This window comes from Haliotis cracherodii, unplaced genomic scaffold, assembly GCF_022045235.1.
Source record: "Haliotis cracherodii isolate W230 unplaced genomic scaffold, xgHalCrac1.p SCAF_8, whole genome shotgun sequence".
NCBI classification, from domain to species: domain Eukaryota; kingdom Metazoa; phylum Mollusca; class Gastropoda; order Lepetellida; family Haliotidae; genus Haliotis; species Haliotis cracherodii.
In genome coordinates, this window is record NW_027266341.1 from 50,844,095 (window position 1) to 50,868,961 (window position 24,867).

The following is a 24,867-nucleotide window of genomic DNA, read 5'->3' on the forward strand; positions in this document are numbered from 1 at the left end:
AAGTGATGCAGGTCACAGACGTTTACCACTTCGGTGAAACCCACGAGCACGTGTATGGTGCTGACAAACCTAGAAACATAATCGGTGCGAACTGGGATTCGAACCCACAATCATAGATTTCTGGCGTGCCCAAGGGACGCAACTCTGCACAGCGAATCGCGGCGCCTTAGACGACTGGGCCACCCGTGCCCCCCATATCGCGACGAAGATTGCTGCGTGCGTGCTAATACTTATAAAGTGAAAATAAACCATTCCGCCGATAAGGAATATAACTTACAGTAATGACACACGAAAAAGCAAAGTGCACTTTTCAAATGATATTCCCTTTTTAAGCCACAGACATCATCATTGAGTTTTGATCATGTGGTTATAATCCGGGTAAAGAGCAGTTATATTTAGCAGGGAGCTTTGTCAACATCCTCTAGTGCTGAAAACTAAATACCTTTGTGTCAGGCTTGTCGTCGTGGTTCCGATCACTCACCTGGAATATTTCATCGCACACCTGTCAGTTTCCGGACCCGTGAAGATCCGGGGTAGAGCAGGTCTTCAGCAACCCATGCTTGCCGTAAAAGGCTACTATGCTTGTCGTAAAAGGCGACTAACGGGATCGGGTGGTCAGCCTCGCTGACTTGGTTGATGCATGTCATCGATTCCAATTGCGTTGACTGATGCTCATGATGTCAAGCACTGGATTGTCTGGTCCAGACTCGATTATATACAGACCGCCGTCATATAGCTGGAATATTGCTGAGTGCGGCGTAAAACAATAAACAAACAACAACAACCGGATTTGCACCGAGTACCGTACATGGTTGGTATTTCAACGCTCTTTGATCCATAGTGTTACTTATGCCACCTACTTATCCTAAGTGTATTTAAGGAAGTAATGGCGTAACAAGGTCGCCGACTGACCATATGGGGTGAGTGAGTGAGTTGGTGTTGAACGCCGATTTTAACAGCATTCCAGTTATATCGCGGTGTGTCAGCTTAATGTGGGAAGAAAGCCCGAAGTGATGCAGGTCTTACACGTTTACCACTTCGGTGAGACACACGAGCACGGGTATGGTGCTGACAAATCTAGAAACATAATCGGGGCGAACCGGGATTCGAACCCACAATCATAGGTTTCTGGCGTGCCCAAGGGACGCAACTCTGCACAACGAATCGAGGCGCCTTAGACGACTGGGCCACCCGTGCCCACCCCTGACCATATGGGATCGGACATAAGTCTTATGGTATTTAGAGCCTTTATTGCAGACACTGGTAGGCGTCGACCAAGAGTGTGACGGGAGTCCGGAGTCGAGTCACGTGTGTCCAGTGCCTGTCCGGACGTATCTCTTCTCTCTAAACACAGTGCAATTATATAGTTTTGTACATGACAGTGAATGCATTTACTGAAGAACGCACTACATTCTGATTGGACAATATATTAAGCAATACTTATTACACAATTTCATTTGAATGGACATGAATAAATTGACTTTACCTGATTGATATTTATGCTTATCTATCTGTAACGAAGCTGACATCTGCATGACAGATGGCCTGTCGCTTGGGGCGTTATTCAGCAATCCTTAATTAAAAATGACGAACACCTTTACAAAGGACGGACAGGTCAAGCTGTAACTCTTAATTATATAATAGAACTTTTATTGTGTGACGTCAGTGCGCAAACTGTGCTAGACGATAAGGTTTTGTTCCTAATGATTGAACTTTGTATTTCTTTATGCTTGTAAATTAGTGAAATCTGTATGCATATTGTAAATGTATATGTGCATAAAAAGTAGGGGGGAGGGGGGTCCCACCCAATCTTCAACCATGTCAGCGCACCTCACCACAAGATCCCGTTAGTCGCCTTTTACGACAAACATAGTCGTGATTACGGCAAGCCTGGGCTGCTGAAGATCTATTCTACCCCGGATCTTCACGGTAGGTTCATTTATAACCAGCCGGACGTGACATCTTTGTAAAAAACTTTCGCAGCTCCATGTCCGCAGTATGCTTGGAGGAAATATTTCCCTACAGGATAACACATGGATGTACATCAGCACGAATGGTGAAGCGTGGGAGTTGGGGAAGCAACTCGATGCTGGTGGCGGAGTGCTGGTGGGCGGTTTACAAGTTACATTTGGCATCTTGATACGTCCCAAATTATATATCATAGAGGGTAGGGTTGCCCGTCTACAGCAGGAACCAATTTTATCCATTCTGCTTCACTCCGGATGGTATAGTGTCCACTCTACAGCCCAAAATTTGTCAATAGCACTAACCCGGCAGCGCTAGTTGCATAGCAACATGGGTTGCTTGGCAACGGTATTTGAAGGGCAGCGGTTGCTGCATTGGGTTCCCTAACAGGAGTTCAGCTCACTTTCTGCAGTTCACCAGTACCTCCACATCCGCGACCATTACATCCAAATAACAACTCTTGTCCTGATTTCAAGTTCCGACCTAATGGGGTCATGCCCTTATACAACTTTAAATAGTATATCTGCACGATGTTTTTCTTTTCGTTTGTGCTTGCAATGTGCATATTGCATATGCTGCTAATTGTAGCCGTTCGCAATCGGCGGATCATTTACCAGGCTCATGCGTTGACCTGGATGTCACCGACCGCTGTTTTGTTTATTCCTGATCAGATTACTGTACAGGACGTCGTGACATGCTGCAATGTTGCTGACTAAGGTGTTATTCCCCCTTGTCTCCTCATCATTAGGCTGGTTGGTCGGAATGAACGGCTAGGGTAGTTTAGCCGAAAAAGAGCCTCGGACTTTGTGTTGTTTCCATGAAGCGTACCTCCCTATGTTAAAGGTATGTTTGTTTGTTGTTTAACGCCGCACTCAGCAATATTCCAGCTGTATGACGATTGCGTGTAAATATGTTGTTGTTTTTTATGAAAACAAAACCAATCTAGATTTAAATAAAAACAAGTCTAGCCAGCTCTATTCCACAGAGGGGCAGTCGGGTAGCTTAGTGGTTAAAGTGTTTGCTCGTCACGCCGAAGACCCGGGTTCGATTCCCGACATGGGTACAATGTGTGAAGCCCATTTCGGGTGTCCCCCGCCGTGATATTGTTGGAATATTGCTCAAAGCGGCGTAAAACCATACTCACTCAGTCTATTACACAGAAATCAGCATCAGGAAAATTATTTGTTTTAAAGCCTTAACGTCGCTTTCAACAGTATTCCAGTTACACCACGGTGTGTGAGCTTGATGTGGGGGACAAGCCAGAACTGATGCAGGTCTCAGACGTTTACCACTTCGGTGAAACGATCGAGCACGGGTATGGTGCTGACAAACCTAGAAACATAAGCCGGGCGAACCGGGATTCGAACCCACAATCATAGGTTTCTGGCGTGCCTAAGGGACGCAACTCTGCACAGCGAATTGCAGCACCTCAGACGACTGGGCCACCCGTGCCCACACTATAAGAACGCAGACCTTATTACCTCAGATCCCTGTCTTGTGGCCGAGTTGCTTAAATTGAATTCTTAACCAGGCTTCCGACTCTCTTTAAACAAACTGACGGCCGTCTTCCCCTGCTTTCACTAAATAAGTACTTGATGAGGATTTTCTTCAGATTTGTCTGTACGCCTAACACCAAGTCACTTTGCCCTCAGCACGTGTCAAGGACTGAGCACGCAATGGGTGAGTGAGTGAGTATGGTTTTACGCCACTTTAAGCAACATTCCAGCAATATCACGGCGGGGGACACCAGAAATGGGCTTCACACATTGTACCCATGTCGGGAATCGAACCCGGGTCTTCGGCGTGACGAGCGAACGCTTTAACCACTAGGCTACCCGACTTCCCCAGCACGCAATGGATATTTGTGCAAATCACCTGCTTTATCGCTGGCGTTTGCTGTGGTCGGCCACGTGGCCTAGTTCTGTAATGACAAGGTCATCATTGAACACATGTTACACCTTTGACAAGCGACCTTATTCGTAATATGCTTCTGATCAACCAGCAGTGAATGGGTACCTGGTAGGCGTCCATATGGACAGTCAATGTTTAAGGTCTTTGGAACGCTTCCGAAAAGAACCTTCACGTAAACTGCCTAGAAATATGGCAATATTCTACGGTCTCGGGAACTGTGACTGCCCCCTTGGTCCGCATCTGCCGTCTCAAAAGGCAGCTTCCCAACCATTCAGCACAGGCTTCGCAGATACAGATGAACCGGAAATGACGTCACGGTAGGTCAAGACTGAAAGTGGTGCCAGAATCGGAAGAAACGTCATGGTCTGTAAGTGACCGGAAGTTACGCCAGAACCGGTAGTGACTCACTTATGAAGTGTCGTCATAACCGGAAGTCACTGGAAGTGACGCCATAGACAGGAGAGTGACATCAAAATCGGACGGTTAAACATGACCGGAAGTGACGTCAGAAACGGAAAAGACGATAAGAGAGATGGTTTGAGAACATCTATGGCGTCATTTATACGCATAACAAATATGACAGTAGTTCTAGTGAAGATACTACGTTTGTAGTTTTGCATATGGAGTCTCCAAGTCCTCTTGATTTTTTTAGGCGTGATTTTTCACCCTCAGGTATGGAGACAACTATTATAGGATGAAATGACGAGATTAGTATCCGACTGTCAACTTCACTGGGAGTACACTAGATACTGCCTTACCCGCTGTTAGATTGTGTCAGTGATGTTACAAAGATGGCAGATTCGTAAAAAGTATAGGCGAGGTGAGATGAAATGGGATTCAAGATTATTGCACTTATAAATTATAGCGACGTGCAAGTACGTGTGTGTGTTTGTGTTTGTGAGGCTGTTTGTACTAGTATTTATAGTGCTAGCTCACTGAGATACCATGCCGCAGTTTAACATCAATACCCCACTCAGACACAGTATACTGACTCCGAGCATGTGAAGTATGTGAAGAGACGGCATATACTATAAAGAAGAAGGCCATCCACAAGACGTCAACGATTTGTATCGCTTCAGGCTTTCTTCCTTGAGTGCAAAAAGTTGACTCACCGTGGGATAGGACCTGTGAACATCCGGGTTATAGGTCTTCAGCAACCCCATGAGAGGCGTAACACGAGACTATGCTTGTCGTGAGAGGCGACTATGCTTGTCGTAAGAGGCGACTATGCTTGTGGTAAGAGGCGACTATGCTTGTCGTGAGAGGCGACTATGCTTGTCGTGAGAGGCGACTATGCTTGTGGTAAGAGGCGACTATGCTTGTGGTAAGAGGCGACTATGCTTGTCGTGAGAGGCGACTATGCTTGTGGTAAGAGGCGACTATGCTTGTGGTAAGAGGCGACTATGCTTGTGGTAAGAGGCGACTATGCTTGTCGTGAGAGGCGACTATGCTTGTCGTAAGAGGCGACTATGCTTGTGGTAAGAGGCGACTATGCTTGTGGTAAGAGGCGACTATGCTTGTCGTGAGAGGCGACTATGCTTGTCGTAAGAGGCGACTATGCTTGTGGTAAGAGGCAACTATGCTTGTGGTAAGAGGCGACTATGCTTGTCGTGAGAGGCGACTATGCTTGTCGTAAGAGGCGACTATGCTTGTGGTAAGAGGCGACTATGCTTGTGGTAAGAGGCAACTATGCTTGTCGTAAGAGGCAACTATGCTTGTCATAAGAGGCGACTATGCTTGTCGTAAGAGGCGACTATGCTTGTCGTAAGAGGCGACTATGCTTGTCGTAAGAGGCGACTATGCTTGTGGTAAGAGGCAACTATGCTTGATGCATGTCATCGAATCCCAATTGCGCAGATCGATGTTCATGATATCAATCGCTGGATTGACTCGATTATTTAACAGATCGCCGTCATATAGCTGAAATATTGCTGAGTGTGGCGTTAAACAACAACAGAAAAACAAACAAACACCGTGAAATAGTGTTTAAAGCGGCGTTAAATCAAACTTACTCCACCAAAAAGAAGACACACTTTGATATCGCTGAAAAACTCTGGCTTCAAAGAAAACTCACCATGAAACACTATCGACTTCACCTACATAGCATCAAATGGCATCCGGCCGTCTGAACAGTTTTCTTAGTGTTTCATAAACCTCTCCTTGTCAGGTTTGCTGACACGTTTGCAAATAATGTTGTACATGTAAGGGGACTGTGTGAACGTTATCCAGTGTACTTGTTTAGGTGATTCTACGGAGCAAGGGTGTCAAACTTTGCGGGGGCGCCTACCGATCGCAAGATCTTGGGGACCATTTTTAGAAGACACAAATGTCTACAGGGATCCGACATGGGTTCGCCGATCAAACTAAATGAATGAGTGACACGGATAAGAAGAGGTTTATTTATTAACGAAATCACATTTCGACAAGAATAGTACACCTTGAGGTTTATGCCTTACAAAGTCATCTTTTACAAAAATCACAAACATTTAATTCCTAGCTCCGTTCCCCGAAACGACCTATACTACTGATGGGGCGTCGGGTAGCCTAGTGGCTAAAGCGTTCTCTCGTCACGCAGAAGACCCGGGTTCGATTCCCGACATTGGTACAATGTGTGAAGCCCATTTCGGGTGTCCCCGGCCGTGATATTGCTGGAATATTACTAAAAGCGGCTTAAACTGAAACTTATTCACTCACTTTATCACTGATAATTATATATATAAACGTGACAAACTCGTCACCACTCACCCCTTTCCGTAACCACATAACAAAACCATTTCCATATTCATAAAAAAATATCTGATAAGAGCAGAGTCCTTTATACGATACCCTCTATATTTATGTAAATACAAATAGAGAAGACACCAGGTGTTCGTAAAAAGGTGAGCGCATCCTCCCCTACCGGTGGCACCCGTCACAAACACATGCACGGGCAAGTCAATTGTTCACCTGACAAGAGATCACGGTAGGCTTTGGTAAAGTCAAAGACGGCAATTGCATCGAACATCGTTTTGGAAACTGATACGTTAATCTAGTATGTCCTTCACAAGCGACTGTAATAGGCAAACGTGTATACTTACAAATTGTATCCGGTACAAAGGCGGGTATCCAACCAAAAAAAAATTGTCGCTCTGCCTGTTTATGGAAAACTGGAGCCAAGCTGATTCCACGAAAGGGCGAAAGGGCACGAGTCACCTTCCGGCTTGAACCGGAATGACACGAGTGGTCACGGAAGATCATGCTAAACGATGGGAGGAAAAGTAAACGGAATGATATTGCTTTTATTGTCATATCGCCCTTTATATCTGCAATAATATGACGTGAGCCATACGCATACATAAGTGTGACATGAGATCGAGAACTGTCTCACCTGGTACAACAGAACGCGTCACATCTTGATATACGTTCTAACCTTTTCGTTCTGACCTTACGTCCATAGTAAATATCGAAATACAGTTCAACTTAAAAGCTTTAAAAAATGAGCTGCATTAGTCCGTGTTCCCCGTCTAATAGTTGATAGTTCAACCGTTAGATTGTGATATAATGGGAGGTTAAGAAGGAGGCCGCCCAGCCCCTACTGTAATGCCATAGCCCTAAATGAAGCAAGTCTAGATTTCCTACAGCGTCATCTCACTTGGGCTCCTTTTCATTTTAAATGTAATTGCTTGTTTCAATCAAAATACAGTAAAGTACGTTTATAACGAACACGCTTATTACGAACTGACGGATATAACGAACTGATTTATTTGTCCCGACTATTTGCTATAGTTATTGCAGTATGTATGCTTATAACGAACTACGGTTATAACAAACTAAAGTTAGAGGTCACTTTGAGTTCGTTATAACCGTAGTTAACTTTACAGCTGTATGTACATTTGCAGAGATTAAGCCTCAGTCTAAGCAAACTAACGGATATTTCGTTTGTCATTCTAACGAAAAAACAACAGCGGTAGTCTGTCTCCCAGACCCAGGAGAATAAATTAAAAAAGGAGTCCAACTCAAGTCTAGAAGATTAGGTAAGTCTGAAATTAGGCATTGTTCTGGGTTCCATTTGTATTTTTTATTCTATATTTTGTAGACATAATATTATTAGATAAGACAACTTTTTTTTCTGGGACTAAATGTTAACCTACGACAGAGGCTTAGGCCTGTACAGAGACCAATATATCACCGTATGTTTGCCACTGCTGAAGCAAGAGCACCTGTAAAATATATTGTTTTGACACGTTAGACACTGATCACGTGCTGTGTGTTGACAGGTGGCTACAGATAAGTGACTCCCGGGATCGGTTGTCAAGGTTCACCTGGGGAAGCACTGCATGGCGAATAGCCGGCGCCTTTAAGGTAGGATACGTGATAAGCCCTTTATTATCAGCATCGTATATTCAATTGTTTCATTTGATTTAGATATGAACGAACGTTTCATATTTTTTATAAAATGTTATGTAATATGTCTACACGTAGTTCTTAATGTGTTATATTTCTAGAGGCAGAAACAAAAAAAAACAGGGCCCTGTTCAAGAGAATATTTTCGTTTAACAATGGGATTTTAAAAGTCTATTCTGTTATGGACACAAGGTGGGAAGCCCGCGCCTATTGTTCCCGTTATCATGTGCCTGGAATATTATGGAGTTTATGTTGACATTATGCCCCATATGCCTCTATATTAACACTGGTAAGAGATGATTTATTGCTTTCTCTCTATAATTGTATGTTGAATCGGGATAAATCTGACAGACTGCGGAATAAATCTACATGCACAAATAGCAACGTATAGAGTATTGCAATTGTGAGAAAAGGTTTGATGGCGACAGGGCTGCTACTGTTGATGCTGTAGGTAATTAACGTACGAACTCTTCTATAAAGTCGCCAGTTACATGCACGTGTGAATATTTTGAGAAAACTTTGATGTCGGTTATTTGGAAGAATCTTTTTGTAAATTCAGTTATAGTGTTGGTGTTTGAAAGGTGAATTTATGCGCTGCTGTGAAGGTGGTTAATATAATCCTACAAAATCCTACAAAACAATTGGTTGGTTATTGTTTTACGTCGCACTGACCACGAGATTTCTCACTGTGCAAATAAACGAGTCTAGATATATTAATTCCAGTATAGTTATTATAAGTTGATGCTATGAGTAACGTACACCGCCACCAGGGAACATTTACACCCAACCAGACAGATATGCATTTAATTAAAGTATCACCTCAATATATGATAAGAAAATAAAAAGGTTACATTAAAATATTGAGCCCCTCCCTACGGAACCATAAGAGGCTATTTTACTTAAAATGCAATGAAAGTAAGTTTAACTTAAATAATGATAGAGAAACTAGTCTACAATTTAGTAAATATTAGACAGGTATATACAAACTGCCATCTCGTTGTTTTGAACTATTTAACATTTGAACATTATCTTTTAATGTTATTTCAGGGCGTGACAAAATTTACTTAACCTTTACAACTTGATAAAAGGACATGAAACCACATAGAACTTGAATGCAATTGTTTAAAAAGGCGGTGTCTTTGACCAGAGTATTATTGAGAGTGTAGTGTAACGTTGTATTCATCCTCACTAAAATATTTGCAATAAAATATTTACGTCACCCGACCCGTTTTAGTTACCTCATACAACAAGCGGCAGTGTCCTGGGGACCTATTCTAACCCGGGTCCCATGGGATAACGAGCGACTGTGTCCTGGGGACCTATTCTAACCCGGGTCCCATGGGGTACAAGCGACAGTGTCCTTGGGACCTATTCTAACTGGATCTCCAAGGGGTAACAAGCGACAGTGTCCTTGGGACCTATTCTAATTTGATCTCCAAGGGTAGCAAGCGACAGTGTCCTTGGGACCTATTCTAACTGGATCTCCATAGGTAACAAGCGACAGTGTCCATGGGACCTATTCTAACCCGAGTCCCATGGGGTAACAAGCGACAGTGTCCTGCGGACCTATTCTAACCCGGGTCCCATGGGGTAACAAGCGACAGTGTCCTGGGGACCTACTCTAACCCGGGTCCAATGGGATAACAAGCGACAGTGTCCTGGGGACCTATTCTAACTGGATCTCCATGGGTAACAAGCGACAGTGTCCTTGGGACCTATTCTAACCCGAGTCCCATGGGGTAACAAGCGACAGTGTCCTTGGGACCTATTCTAACCAGGGTCCCATGGGGTAACAAGCGACAGTATCCTGGGGACCTATTCTAACCCGGGTCCCATGGGTAACAAGCGACAGTGTCCTGGGGACATATTCTAACCCGGGTCTCCTTGTGGTAAAAAGCAACAATGTCCTGGGGACATATTTCAACACGGATCCCAAAGGTTTAAAAATCTATAATGTCCGGGTGACCTATTCTAATCCGGGTTTCCATGGGGTAACAAGTAACAGTATCCCGAGGACCTATTTAATCCCGAGTGTCCACTGTAAGAAACCGTGTCCTGGAGACCTATTCTAAACCAAATCTCCATGGGGAAACAAGCAAACGGTGTCTTAGGGACCTATTCTAACCCTGGCATCCATGGTTTAACAAGCAACGGTGTCCTGAGGATATATTCTACGCCGGGTCTTCATGGGTAATAAGCAAACAGTGTCTTACGGACCTATTCTAACCTGGTTCCCATCTGTTAAAAGAGAAACAATGTGTTAGGGACATATTCTACCCGGGGTCTCCATAGGGTTAAAGGCAACAGTGTCTGGGGGACCTATTCTAACTCGGGCATCCATAGTTTAACAAGCAACAGTGTCCTGAGGACATATTCTACGCCGGGTCTTCATGGGTAATAAGCAAACAGTGTCTTACGGACCTATTCTAACCTGGTTCCATCTGTTTAAAGAGAAACAATGTCTTAGGAACATATTCTACCCCGGGTCTCCATAGGGTTAAAGGCAACAGTGTCCTGGGGACCTATTCTAACCCGGGTCTCCATTGGTCTTTGATGAACATGAAGAAGCCTAGAGCATTGCTTGTAAATGAACCATTTCAGAAATCTTCGTCAACGCATTCACTAAATAGGTAGCCAATAAATTACAAATGTAATGTCGGAATACACTCACAGCTCCAATGAATATTTTATTCAAAGTTGCCAGTATGTTAACCGCGACATTGTGTCTGGTATTCATGTTTTCACGAATATTAAAAAATGTTACGGGTGTTGGGTGCCCTAGTGGTAAATGGGTTAATGTTGTCACACCGCAAACAGGCTCGTTCCCCACAATATGCAGTCAAGTCTCGTTAATCCGACACTCGTTAATCCGTCTATCGGCTTAATCCGACATTAATGATGGGAACCGATTAAATCAGTGCTATTTAGACCCGTTAATCCGACAGTCTCGCACTCCGACTCCGACAAATTTGCAACTAATTACCGAAATCACTCATTAATCACTCTCGTTAATCTGACACAGTGTTCAGCGTACTCCGTGGTCATCTGCCCGTGAACTTTGCGGTATCAGTTTCAAACTTGCGACTTCCATTCCAGACTATGCTTTTTAAAGAATTTTGAATAAGTCATACAGTCCAACAGTTGTTTTGTGTTAAGCTTTAGAGGTTGCATGACTAGAAAACATATTCCGCTAAAAATGTAAAAATGCGACCTGCATCACTTTGGGCTTTCCTCCCACATTAAGCTGACACGCCGTGATACAACTGGAATACTGTTAAAAGCGGCGTTAAACCCAACTCACTCACTCACTTGAAAAACAATCCACGTTTTAATAACGCACGTGACTTGTCCACTCAACACATTTTCAGTATTGTGTGTCGTGGATATGCACATACATTACATTTTGTTAAGATATCAGTGATATTGGCAATTCAGACACTGTATTTACATTGATCTGAGCGGAATGACAATCAGCTACTTTTCACGAGCGTCGATATGACTAACTTATTATTTTTCGTCAAATGGGAGTATGTTTTTGCAACGTCTCATCAATAACATATATATTTTGATACTGCTTTGTCTTTCTGTTATATGAGTGAGTGAGTGAGTGAGTTGGGTTTAACGCCGCTTTTAACAATATTACAGTTATATCGCGGCTTGTCAGCTTAATGTGGGAGGAAAGCCCGAAGTGATGCAGGTCTCAGACGTTTACCACTTCGGTGAAATCCACGAGCACGGGTATGGTGCTGACAAACATAGAAACATAATCGGGGCGAACCGGGATTCGAACCCACAATCATAGGTTTCTGGCGTGCCCAAGGGACGCAACTCTGCACAGCGAATCGAGGCGCCTTAGACGACTGGGCCACCCGTGCCCCCCTTCTGTTATATGAATATGACAGGAAGAGTTATTATGTTAGAGTAATTTGACCAAATACGTCATTTTGGACCATTTTGACATTCTTGGTGGAAGAGCATGTATTTGTTTTGAAAAACATTTGAGGGTAGTGCTCTTCTACTGAGCCTGATTGTTAAGTGTACCAAGTTTTGTGAAGCTAGGTTATAGGGTTTAGGAAGTATGCTCCGGACAAACAATGATTACAGACGGACAGACAGACGGACGAACGGACAGACGGACATACTGATGGCTATATCCCCCCGTCATTATATGTCGGGGGGAGATATAAATTGAACGGCTTTGTGACCGAATGAATAATTTGTTCTGCAGTAATTCAAAAGTGACTGTCAAGTTACGTACTAAAGTCAGTGGGTCATTCGTGGCCCTTCTTTACAAAACATTGAAGTGTGGTACAGTAAACTACGGTTATAACGAACACGCTTATAACGAACTGACGGATATAACGAACTTACTTTTGGTTCATTTACTCACTATTTGCTTTAGTTATGCTGTATATATGCTTATAACGAACTACGGTTATAACGAACTAAAATAAGTAGTCCTTTTGAGTTCGTTATAACCGTACTTTACTGTAATATATTAATGTGTAGCAGACCGACATTATGTGCAAGCTTGGTATACACACGAACGTTCTTCAGCTTATCTTGTGGGAGAAGTTGTTTTTCAACTTCTCGACATAACAAGATAATGTTTTTGACCTTGGTAGATGTGTAACTAGCACCTGATTGGCCGTCCAAGTCACACCCACGACGACGCGCAGAATTAGGTTATCCTGGTCGAGCGAATAACACATGTTTTTTGGAATGACACAGCTTTAGAAACGACCTAGTTTTTGGTTGTCACAAATGGTTAGTATAAATGGGATATATGTCAAGAGCGAGTTGTAACATCTATCAACAAGATGTCTCACCTCGTTTCTTCTTGAAACATTATTCATGTCATGGTAACCTGGTAGCATACGTTGACCAGAATGTCATTGGCCAAAAATCTGTTAACTCTGAATTGTTTTGCTATATGACGGAGGCTTGTAAATGATCGAATATGGACCAGATAAACCAGTGATTGATATTATGAGCAACTCCCACGCCGTTGAATTGGCGAGTGACCAAGGATGACCACCGAACCCATAAGTCGCTGCTTACGACCAATAGAGGCTGGCCTGTCATCACTGTGGAGTGGATGGGAGTTTTTTTTTCTCTGAAAGGAGGATACGAATGATTAAAAAGATTAAAAAGATTAAAATAAATTCACAACACAACACATGACATCTAGCGTGCCCGGCGCACAGATTATTTATTTTACTATAATCTGAGGACAAATTTTTTGTGTCCATTTTTTCTGAAACAAATTAAATTAGTTTGGTCAAAACAATCACCATGGTGTAGAAATAAGAGTTTCATCAACAAAAAATGTGACAAGGTTTATTGAATTATATTTTGAGGTTAAATTGCGGTCCCTCTGTGTGGATGGAGATATTTCCCATCTTCCCACAGAAAAACATGTGTACTTTTCGTGTCATATTGGGTGCGTGGTACTGAGTGATATGGATGGAATTCATATTTCCAGTGAAGTCTTTGGTCGGTTTTTTAGAAGTTGGGAGAATACATGGCACTTTTTACTTCTTGCTCCTTGTTATCCATTAAAAAGAGTCATGTATTGATATTCAACTTCTAAATGCCCATCAAAGACTTCATTAGACATAAATATGGAGTCTTCACCAGAAGAAGGAGCAAGAGGTAGCTCTGAAACGTCGTGACAAAGAATAAAAGAAGTTGCTATCTATAGAAAGTGGCATGTATTCATATTTCCACTAGGAAACTATTATAAACTTACTGAAGGAAGAAATACCTTTGATTCTAGTTCTAAAGCACTTAGACCGCCTCCGTGGTCTAATGGTAGAGCGTCCGCCCGGAGAACGGATGTTCCGGGGTTCGATCCCCGGCCGCGTCATACCAAAAGACGTTAAAAGAGGGTACTTGTTGTTATCCTGTCTTGGGCTCGGCAATAAGGGGCTAAAACAAGGACTGGTCGGCTCGGAGTCAGTATACTGTGTCTGAGTGGGGTATTCATGTTAAACTGCGGCATGGTATCTCAGTGAGCTAGCACTATTAATCGGCATCAGTCCGGACTAGTACAAGCAGCCACACACACATATATACACGTGCATGCACGTCGCAATATAAGTGCAATAATCTTGGACGCGACGTTAAACCTCATTTCACCTCACCTCTAAAGCACTACTTTCTGTTAAGACGTCATCCCAATGCTGACAGTATATGATAGAGAGACAGGTGTTAAATCCCCATGATGAGTTTTCTGTTTTCTGTTTTCTGAAACGCAGGAGTGTTTGAACAGTGAAGCGTACTTATGTAAAATATTCACGCTACAATAACGACTTCAAGCCTTTGTGCCTATTAAAATGCTACACGCTATTTAACACATTCCAATCTCCTGTCTTCTACAATAGGGGCCACGGGTGGCCCAGTCGTCTAAGGCGCCGCGATTCGCTGTGCAGAGTTGCGTCCCCTGGACACGCCAGAATCCTATGATTGTGGGTTCGAATCCCGGTTCGCCCCGATTATGTTTCTACGTTTGTCAGCACCATACCCGTGTTCGTGGGTTTCACCGAAGTGGTAAACGTCTGAGACCTGCATCACTTCGGGCTTTCCTCCCACATTAAGCTGACACTCCGCGATATAACTGGAATACTGTTAAAAGCGGCGTTAAACCCAACTCACTCACTCTTCTACAATATGAACAAAAAATACTTCCCCGTGTTTCTACCCCTACCCACATAGAGCGTGGAGAGTGCGGCCTATATCCATTATCTAGCTATACATACAAAATGTATTATTTACTGGTTGAAGCTTAAATTATTTCTATGCCTAACTCCCGTTATACTAAAAAGGGGTTACAGCGTGATGTTACAGTCTTCTAATTAAAGAAAACAAAACTGGATTTCGAAATGCAAATATATCCTGTTTAGCTTTGTTTTCTCACATTTACCATCCAAAATCTTTCTTATCTGAATTCATGTCACACCTAAAATATACCTATGAATAGGATTGGCACAGCAGCTCAAAACGGTACTAAAACATCATCATATTTATTGTTTGAAGTTGCTTTTGGAACAGAGCTGTGCCTCAATTGTATATCTATCAAGAAATACAAAGTGGCCCGAGCACAATTTTGATGTTAACAGCAACTGTATATTTGAACTGGTACATGTTAATATACCACAAAGTGATCGACTTTGTAAATGTTGCAATTATGGGTATATTGAGGATGAATATTCTTATCAGTTTGTTCTGTGTACAAACCTTTATCATATAATGGGTAGGTTTCTCGGCAGGATAAAGTAAACTGATAAAAACGATATCCGTTGGGGTCATATGCGGATAGAGATGCAAATATCAAAGGTCAAGGACTTTCAGTGTTTATAAACAAACATGGCGTCGCCTTTGTCATTCGGTGATCGAGTCAGAATTAACCATCGGAAATCTGGACAAACTACAGGGACCATTGCTATCATTATCACAAGAACAGTCTAATATACTGAAAATCAGTGTCTAACTGTGACGTAGCAAAGGCATTTTATAAGTTTTGGCAACTTTGGAGATATAAATTTCGAAGAACAACGTCTGAACGTGGCCGCGACGTCTCATAGACTAGGGTTAGAGTAGCCTCCCTTTGACAAAGGGCAGTTACTCTAGCGATGGTTTGCCGTGAAAGGCAAGTAAAAACAATTGTTGTTTTTCATATATGTTGCTTCGCCACTGTATAAGAAACATATTTCAGTTGGAGCTATTTTGGCTATTGTCACTGTCCGACTGACACATCGCTTACCCTGTGGCGTAATAGATATTAATGCGCGCATTCCAGGAAAACTCGCAATTTTTCAGTAATGTTTGTGAGAAAGGGAAAACGATTTTCAAGCGCAGAATTAAAGAATGACATTAAATGATAAAGAGGTTATCACGCTTGTGTGTTTGGGGATGGTAAATACAATGTTTATTCCTAATGCAGTATATTAACCATCCCCAAACACAATCGCGTGATTACCGCTATCTACGTACAAAATATATACAAGAATCCTATAGCCTATAAATGCATTTTTATCTTCTAATGGCCACAAGAAGTGGTACGTGTCTTCAAAATCTATGTACATTTACCATGCTATGCTCCTACGTGAAATGATTCTGCAGATATGATGTCATACATCTTCTCATCTTCCCGAGGCAAGTGAGTTAACTGACTTTAAAAGTCCAGTTTCCACCCTTGCCGAACTAGGCTGGAATTGCTGGGCTCGATCGTAGCCCCACCAGTGGCTATTAAGAGTTATGTCCCTTCTATGCCTCTCCTATGGACCAATCAGATTCCACCTCTCGTATCACTTGCATTTGCTTCAAACAAAACGGTGGCGCCCAGTCAAGACGATCTGGTCGATAATCAAGATCTATATTGTGATAAAACGGGTCTTACATCGCGAAGTGCATCAAATCACGTGAGCACCTTGATTAAAAACATGAAAAGATTACGAAAATATCTGTTGATAACGAGCTAGCGGTGCACATGCTATGCAAATCCTGCAGTCGACCGAAATCTGCATGACACTTTACGAACCGGATTTCTATTTCGGTGGACGATTTTGATTGGACCATGCATAGACTCATTAGTCCAGCCAAAATATAACTCCATAATACCAGCCTAGTTCGGCAAGGGTGGAAACTGGACTTTTATGGTCAGTTAACTCACTTGCCTCGGGAAGAGGACATCTTCTATCTTGTCAACTATTTTATATAAATATTTTATATAATTAAATGTATATATCGAATGTTATGTAAATAGAGTAAAGTTTGTGCCTTATTCAAGAGTAAGTTATCAGAGATTATCTTGGGTTTTATATGTGTCATTTTAGCACTTACTCATTAAACGTACTTATCTATTATATACAAAGTTTAGATGTTTCAATATCAAAATATCTGGAGTACACTGCCAGGCAAAAGAAAGTATACACTGAAGACAGTCGCCAAAATACTGGATTACTAAGGTAAAAAACACAACAATGATACCTGTATCAAATGCATCACCATCGAATTACCACTGAGAGCCACCACGAAACGTGTGTATACTTTCTTTTGCCCGGGAGTGTATTTTATTTCCACACAAAGATCTGTACCAAAACGACATTAACTATTTGATACTATGCTAATACAGCTTGATGAATGTTCAGTTTGTTCAACTGTTAAATTATTGTGGGAAAGTATAGAAGAATATATTATATGGCAAAAAGTAAAATTATGGTTTGAAGAAAACAAATTGGTATGACATGAGTCAGGTATATACATTAGATAATGTTGGGGTTTTCACAGAAACTTAAGGGTACATGTACACAAATTTTGTAAATACTAGTATAACAAAGTTTTATGAGAGTGAACAATATATTTACCTACTTAATCTAGAAGGAAAGACATATTACTGGGTGCCGCGTTAAACAAGAAACAAATGAACAAAGATGGAAAAGTCAGTTAATATTAAACCTTTCCTGTGGTATTTCGTACGAATTAATGCCTATCTTTTGCAACTTTGGGGTAGCCTAGTGGTTAAAGCGTTCGCTCGTCACGTCGAACGCCTGGGTTCGATTCTCCACATGGTTACAATAAGTGAAGCTTCTCCCGCCGTGATATTGCTGGAATATGCTAAAAGCGGAGTAAAACCACCTTCACCCACCCACTCTGTTAAAGGAATGACATGTAAACAATTGCTTGTTCTGTGACATCATCGTCGTCGTCGTCATCATCATCATCATCATCATCATCATCATCATCATCATCATCATCATCATCATCGTTATCAATTTTTATATCACCACCTTGAACATGGACTCTTTTCTCATCATCGTCGTCGTCATCATCATCATCATTATCATCAATTTTATTATCGCCATTTTAATTATTCAAAGGTATAAAGTAAAACATTCACTTGGAACCCACTGCCCTATAATTTACAACCGGGTCTCCATATCTAAAACAAAAGCACATGCCATCAATCAAGCCTCGTTGTCAAAATGTCACTTACAGACTGGAGCGATGCGAACATGGACACAGGCGAGGTCAGACTATTTGTTATGCTGTCGACGCCATTCATTGACACTGTCTGCATCTATTCAGTAAGGGAACATTAGTTAGGTAATCGATGCAATTAAAGCCTTATCAAGTATTGTGTAAAGTTAAAGTGAATAGAGTTATTGTATTACGTTTGCCCAATCAGAAACTGTTTAGTATTCAAGGTTTTGTAATAAAATTTGATGTAGCGTTACAATTGATGCAGACCGTCTTAACATCAAAAACTCTGCAGTAGATATCGTATACTTACTGGCTTCCATCCTAAGGTAAGACACTGTTGATAGATCTTTTATATGTTTATTTTTTAAAGAAATATCGTATCTACCAGCTAAAATGTAACAACTCCTTCAATCAGCGCTCTCGGGATTTTAATCATGCTGTCTGTGTTTATGAAATTATGTAAAATGCACAAATGTATGTTTCAATACAGTGATACCACATTAATTCGGGCGGTACCATTATCAGTAAAATTAACATAGTTCTTCTTTGTAGAAATTTAAAAATGTATGCTCTCCCGTAACACTAAGTGGGTGGTTCTTGAAGCAATGTATGTTAAATAAATGTATACTACTCAAAAAAAGTTAATGACAGATTAACTATAGTCATATGGAAACATCGGGTGTTCTTAAACATATTTTGCGTATGTATAGCTAAAGGTCAGAGTTCTTCTTACTTTATACTCCGTCATTTTATCCTATGTAACAAACTTTGCAATATAATTGCCAATCGCATTCATATTCCGCTTGGTGCACACGAATCTGGTTTTAACTAAGCACTGACGAACGTAATGCAAATGATAGACATATCAACAGTGCAATGCGAAAAAAGTGTGACCTCATTGTAACAGAACTCATACACTGTAGAGCAATGGGGCCATCGTGTCAACCCTGATTGTTATTTGATGATGTGTGTCAAGTTTATATTCAAACGGTTATTGTATGAAAGGTCATAGAAGCAAATGCTTGAATACTATTGCGGTGCGGTGTTAAACAACAAACATTTTACAAATAGATTCACGTTTCATTTAATTACATTGCTGCTCTTGAAGGCATACTTGAAATATATTATGACAGATCTAAAATCATTATAACTTTTTATTTCAAGTTCACACGATATACGGCTTTTCATTTGGACGAGAGGTCGGTCACATGACCGCGAAATTGACGTCATAAATGTATGAACGACACAATTTTACGTTCATACGTTTGTCACGAGACTTGTTATTGAAATGACGTAAATACCGTCGGACTACTTCCACATTACTGGGGGAACCTCTGGGAATTCCCTAGCACGAATACATACAGACGCGTTCTTTCTGATCATTTAGACCCTTCTATCTTAAAGTCAGCGTTTTAGCATCGACTCGATCCGTGTCTAGACTACAGTGGCGGTCTACAGCAATCTATGAATGTACCTGAGCATCTATTGGACACATCTTTACAATCACCTTTCAGTAACCGGCCAATTGATCAATGATGACTAAAAATGTAACCGCAACAGGTTTATTAACAACTTCCGACATCTCTCCCGTCACGTTTATCGTGTCGGCCATTTTGACGTCTTGTCCTTGATGTAAATGTGTTACGACGCGGTGTCATTGTGACTGACTTACAGAGGTAGCCCTCAACAGACCTTTGTCGTCCAATGATGATATTATTTCAATAATGTTGTTGTAAAGAAACTACAAATGTTGTTCCTGTAGAGCATGTTAAGCAGACAAACGCTCATGTCACCCCGCGATTTGAGGAACTATTTTATTCTACGATACAGCGGGTTGTTGTATGGCTGTCAGCGTAGACATGAAGTAAACGTACTAAATATCATTGTGTATGGATCTAGGTCTACATCATTTGATGTAATAATAGTGATATAAAAATGATAAAAATTGACTTTCACTTTGTGTGAGTTTATTGGAGTATGAACTTTCATAGAGTGAGGGCCAAGCTTAGACTAACATCTAGTCTCTGAAATGAACATATCCTACAGAAAAAAAGTTGTTCAGTTATCTTAATAAAATATAATAAAAAGGAGCCCAGAGACTCTCTTCGTTTTCAGATACTGCAGTGATCTAGACTTGCCAAACGTTAGAGACAGAGCATGGGCTGTATTTGATATATATTTGTATCAGGGTCTGTAAGACAGACTAGGCAAACTGTATGAACGTCGGAGTGAATGTCAATTTTAGAAAATTTGTTGAATCCGTGAGGGGAAGATATTGGTGGACTGAATGTCCAATTATATATTTATTTGTTTGGTCTTATTGCTTTCGAATGGCTCCTTAAGATGGACATATAGAGATGAAATGATACAAATTTTCGAGATATCCGATTTGAAACCTTGTAACAAGAATTAATAAACTATGGGGGATACACAAATAATGAAAACAGACCCTATTTCGGCGTTTGTTTACTTAGTAATAAAATAGTAAACCCTGTTCGAGTACATGTCTACCAAAAAGGTATCCATGGGGGGATTATAAAACCCGAACTTTCGGACTGACGAGCCAACACTTACCTACAAGGCTACCCTACCGCACCTAAAACGGCTCGAAAATAAAATAAATGCATCTACGGATATCTGAATTTAACGAATAGATTTTCTTTTTGTAATTAGGCAAACCTCGTCTATTTGCCAACTAAGTCTACCCAAAATCCCAACTGGTCTCGTCGGTAAGCCATGTCAATGCCCTATGGCAGTCAGGTCGTTTACTCCGGCGCCATTCGTCACCACTCGCCCCTCTCCGTAACTTACCACAAGACTCGTCCCCCTATCGGCGAATGTTATGTACGAAAATACGACAAACCAATCACAATGCGCGTATCACTTCTTTCATGATACCCTTGATACAGTTAAACGTTTTCAACCATACTGTATAAACACAGTAAGTCCCAATGTGTCTTAAATAGCTTCTGGTATACATATGGGGAAAATATACGTAAATCATTACGCAACGAGTTGACCATTCTTTAAAGGGGCACTGATCTAACGCCATTCCCCGGACTGGTTGTTGCCTTTGTTATTGTTTTTTCCCCCGTGAGTACCCGGATGATACGTAACGCAACTGAGCGTGACCAGAGACTGGGCTACCGTCTGCAAGGACAGCTAAATAAACTTGGAGGCTGGAGGCAATATTTGTTTTACGCATTTTTGAATAAACATTTCCTTATTATCTCGAAAACTGTATTTCATTTTGTCGATCAATGTGACCATACGCTCTTATTACTACCGGTATCCATAAAAGTGACTAATGCGCTTACGAATGGCGCAACATAGGTCGCGAGCTAGTCTAGATTTCTGCTCTACATCCGGGTACTCACTGGGAAAAAACAATAACAAAGGCAACAACCAGTCCCGGGGAATTGCGTTAGATCAGTGCCCCTGCCCGTTTGCGCTTAGACGGAAGCCAGTCTGAAAAATGTCCTCGAGAGACAAGTATTCGGCTTGTCCCTGAAAAACACGAGTTGGTCACGCATGACTGCTCCGGCACGATACCTCTGCGTGAAGCTTTGGTCATTTGTTGGCGTATTTTGTTTCTCTGTGTCCAGTAAATCACACGTGATAAATACCACATGCCTCAAGGACTTGCTGGCAATAAATCTAAATGTTTCTATGTGGCTGATGATCTAGTGCTTTCTTCCACGTAATATATCTCAGCTTGTGTGGCGTCTTTTTCTTTTAGAAGAAATAATCTGACAGGATGAGTAAGTAAGTTTTGTTTGACCTGCTTAGGGCAGGATTTTTCTTTTATACCACATGTTAGGCGAGTGAGTGAGTTGGGTTTAACGCCGCTTTTAACAGTATTCCAGTTATATCACGGCGTGTCAGCTTCATGTGGGAGGAAAGACCGAAGTGATGCAGGTCTAAGACGTTCATCACTTCGGTGAAACCTACGAGCACGGGTATGGTGCTGACAAACCTAGAAACATAATCGGGTCGAACCGGATTTCGAACCAACAATCACAGGTTTCTGGCGTGCCCAAGGGACACAATTCTGCACAGCGAATCACGGCGCCTCAGACGTGTGGGCCACCCGTGCCCCCCGACATGTTAGGGAATCCCAAAGTGACGCAGGTTGTATATAGTGCTAACAAGCCAATGATCAGGGCGGATTTGGGATTCGAACCTACTATCAGCGGATCCTGTTACGTCTGAGGGATGCGACTGTGCATAGCAAATTGCAGAGCTGAATATATTGAAAATATTTCTTATTCAGATATGAAATCGCTTTTATTTGTATATACGTTGACCCGTCAGTGCACCAATTGCGAAACGTCGTTTAAGAATATGACATCTCATTGCAGTGAGTGTGATGTGGTAGGTAGCCTTGTGGTTAAAGCGTTCGCTCGCCACGCCGAAAACCCAGGTTCGATTCCCTACACGGATACATTGTGTGAAGCCCATTTCTGGTGTCCCCCGTACTTAAATCCATACTTACTCACTCACTCATTGACGTGAATGTATGTCCTAGACATAATTATATCACTTGTCTTACATAGGGCGGGTCCGCCTCCGTGGTCTAGTGATAGAGCGTCCGCCTGGAGAGCGGAAGGTCCGGGGTTCGATGCCCGGCCGGGTCATACCAAAAGACGTTAAAAGATGGTACTTGTTGTTACCCTGTCTGGCGCTCGGCATTAAGGGGCTAAAACAAGGACTGGTCGGCTCGGAGTAGTATACTGTGTCTGAGTGGGGTATTCATGTTAAACTGCGGCATGGAATCTCAGTGAGCTAGCACTATAAATCGGCATCAGTCCGGACTAGGACAAGCAGCCACACAAACACACACACGTACATGCACGTCGTTATATAAGTGCAATAACCTTGGACGCGACGTTAAACCCCATTTCACCTCACCTTACATAGGGCGGTGAGGTAGCCTAGTCGTTAAAGCGTTTACTCGTCACATCGAAGGCAAGGATTAGAGTCCCCACATGGTACAACGAGTGAAGCCAATTTCTAGCGATGTTGCTAGCATGTTACTAAAAACGGCATGAAACTATACCCTCTCACTCTAACATGTGAAGCAAGGGAGACATTCATGAGCTGCCTGCCTCGCTTTTCTTGTGTGTCATGGTCTTTGACTCCGTCGGTGATATGTCAAGATGTGGGTCACGGATTTTGTCTGGTGGTATGTCGCTGCTGTTGCGTCATAATGAACACCTGGGGGAATGTAGATTCAGAATTCAAGAAAACTGAGTAAGAAACTCGTGCCGTGAATCGAGCATGCCCTCATTGGATTTGTTTGTTTGTTGTTTAACGCCAAACTCCAGCTATATGACGACGGTCTGTAAAATAATCGAGTCTGGGCCAGACGATCCAGTGATTGACATCATGAGCATCCATCCACGCATTTGAGATAGATGACATGTATCAACCAAGTCAGCGAGACTGACCACCCGATCCAATTAGTCGCCTTTTACGACAAGCATAGTCGTCATGATGTCAATCACTGGATTGTCTGGCCGATACTCGATTATTTTACAGACCGCCGTCATATAGCTGGAGTTTGGCGTTAAACAACAAACAAACAAATCCAATGAGGGCATTTGTTTGTTTGTTGTTTAACGCCAAACTCCAGCTATATGACGGCGGTCTGTAAAATAATCGAGTCTGGGCCAGACGATCCAGTGATTGACATCATGAGCATCCATCCACGCATTTGAGATCGATGACATGTATCAACCAAGTCAGCGAGACTGACCACCCGATCCAATTAGTCGCCTTTTACGACAAGCATAGTCGTCATGATGTCAATCAGTGGATTGTCTGGCCCATACTCGATTATTTACAGACCGCCGTCATAAAGCTGGAATATTGCTGAGTGTAGCGTATAAACAACAAACAAACAAATGCTGAGAAGCTCATTGTGTACGATGTCACTTGATGTCTTTGTAACGTCAATATCATTGTTAAGTCATTATAAAACATGTTCTTCGTTTAATTCTTTGTATAGATGACTATTTTGTATACAATAAAATGGATAGTTGAAAGACCACTGGATGTTTGGAAAAAGGTCACAATTAGATGTATATATGAATTGTAACATTGTTCTTCTGCACTTATGTGTAGATCGTTTGTCCGGAGGGAGAAGGTCTGTGGTTCGATCCTCGGCCGCGTCATACCAAAAGACGTTAAAGGATGGTACTTGTTGTTTCCTTGCCTAGCGCTCGTCATTACGAAGGGTTGGTTGCTCGGAGTCAGTGTACTGTGTCTGAGTGGGGTAGCCATGTAAACCTCCTGCATGGTATTGTAGTGGGCTAGCACTATAACCCGACAATAGTCCGGAATAGTACAGGCAGACACACACATACTTGCACGCGCGAACACGTGCATCCACGTCGTGATAATCTTGAATGCGACGCATTTCACCACACCTCACCTTCACGTTGTCTGCTTGTTATATGTCATCTTCCCGAGGCAATGGCGTAAACTGACTATAAAAGTCCAGTTTCCACCCTTGCCGATCGTAGCGCCACCAGTGGCTATTACTAGTTGTGTCCCTTCTATATCCCTCGTATTGACCAATCAGATTCCACTTCTCATATCACTTGCATTAACTTCAAACAA

General features: G+C 42.1%; 1 protein-coding gene across 1 annotated transcript in view; it reads left to right on the forward strand.

Annotated features, from left to right (window-relative positions):
• The first annotated feature begins 2,760 nt into the window (after positions 1-2,760).
• Positions 2,761-24,867, forward strand: part of LOC139449637 (tryptophan 2,3-dioxygenase-like) — a 45,042-nt gene continuing 22,935 nt past the window's right edge. Inside the window, exons 1-2 of the mRNA XM_071231113.1 lie at positions 2,761-2,808; positions 8,133-8,217. The gene's annotated coding sequence lies outside the window, so the exon portion shown is untranslated. The remainder of the gene's footprint in view (positions 2,809-8,132; positions 8,218-24,867) is intronic.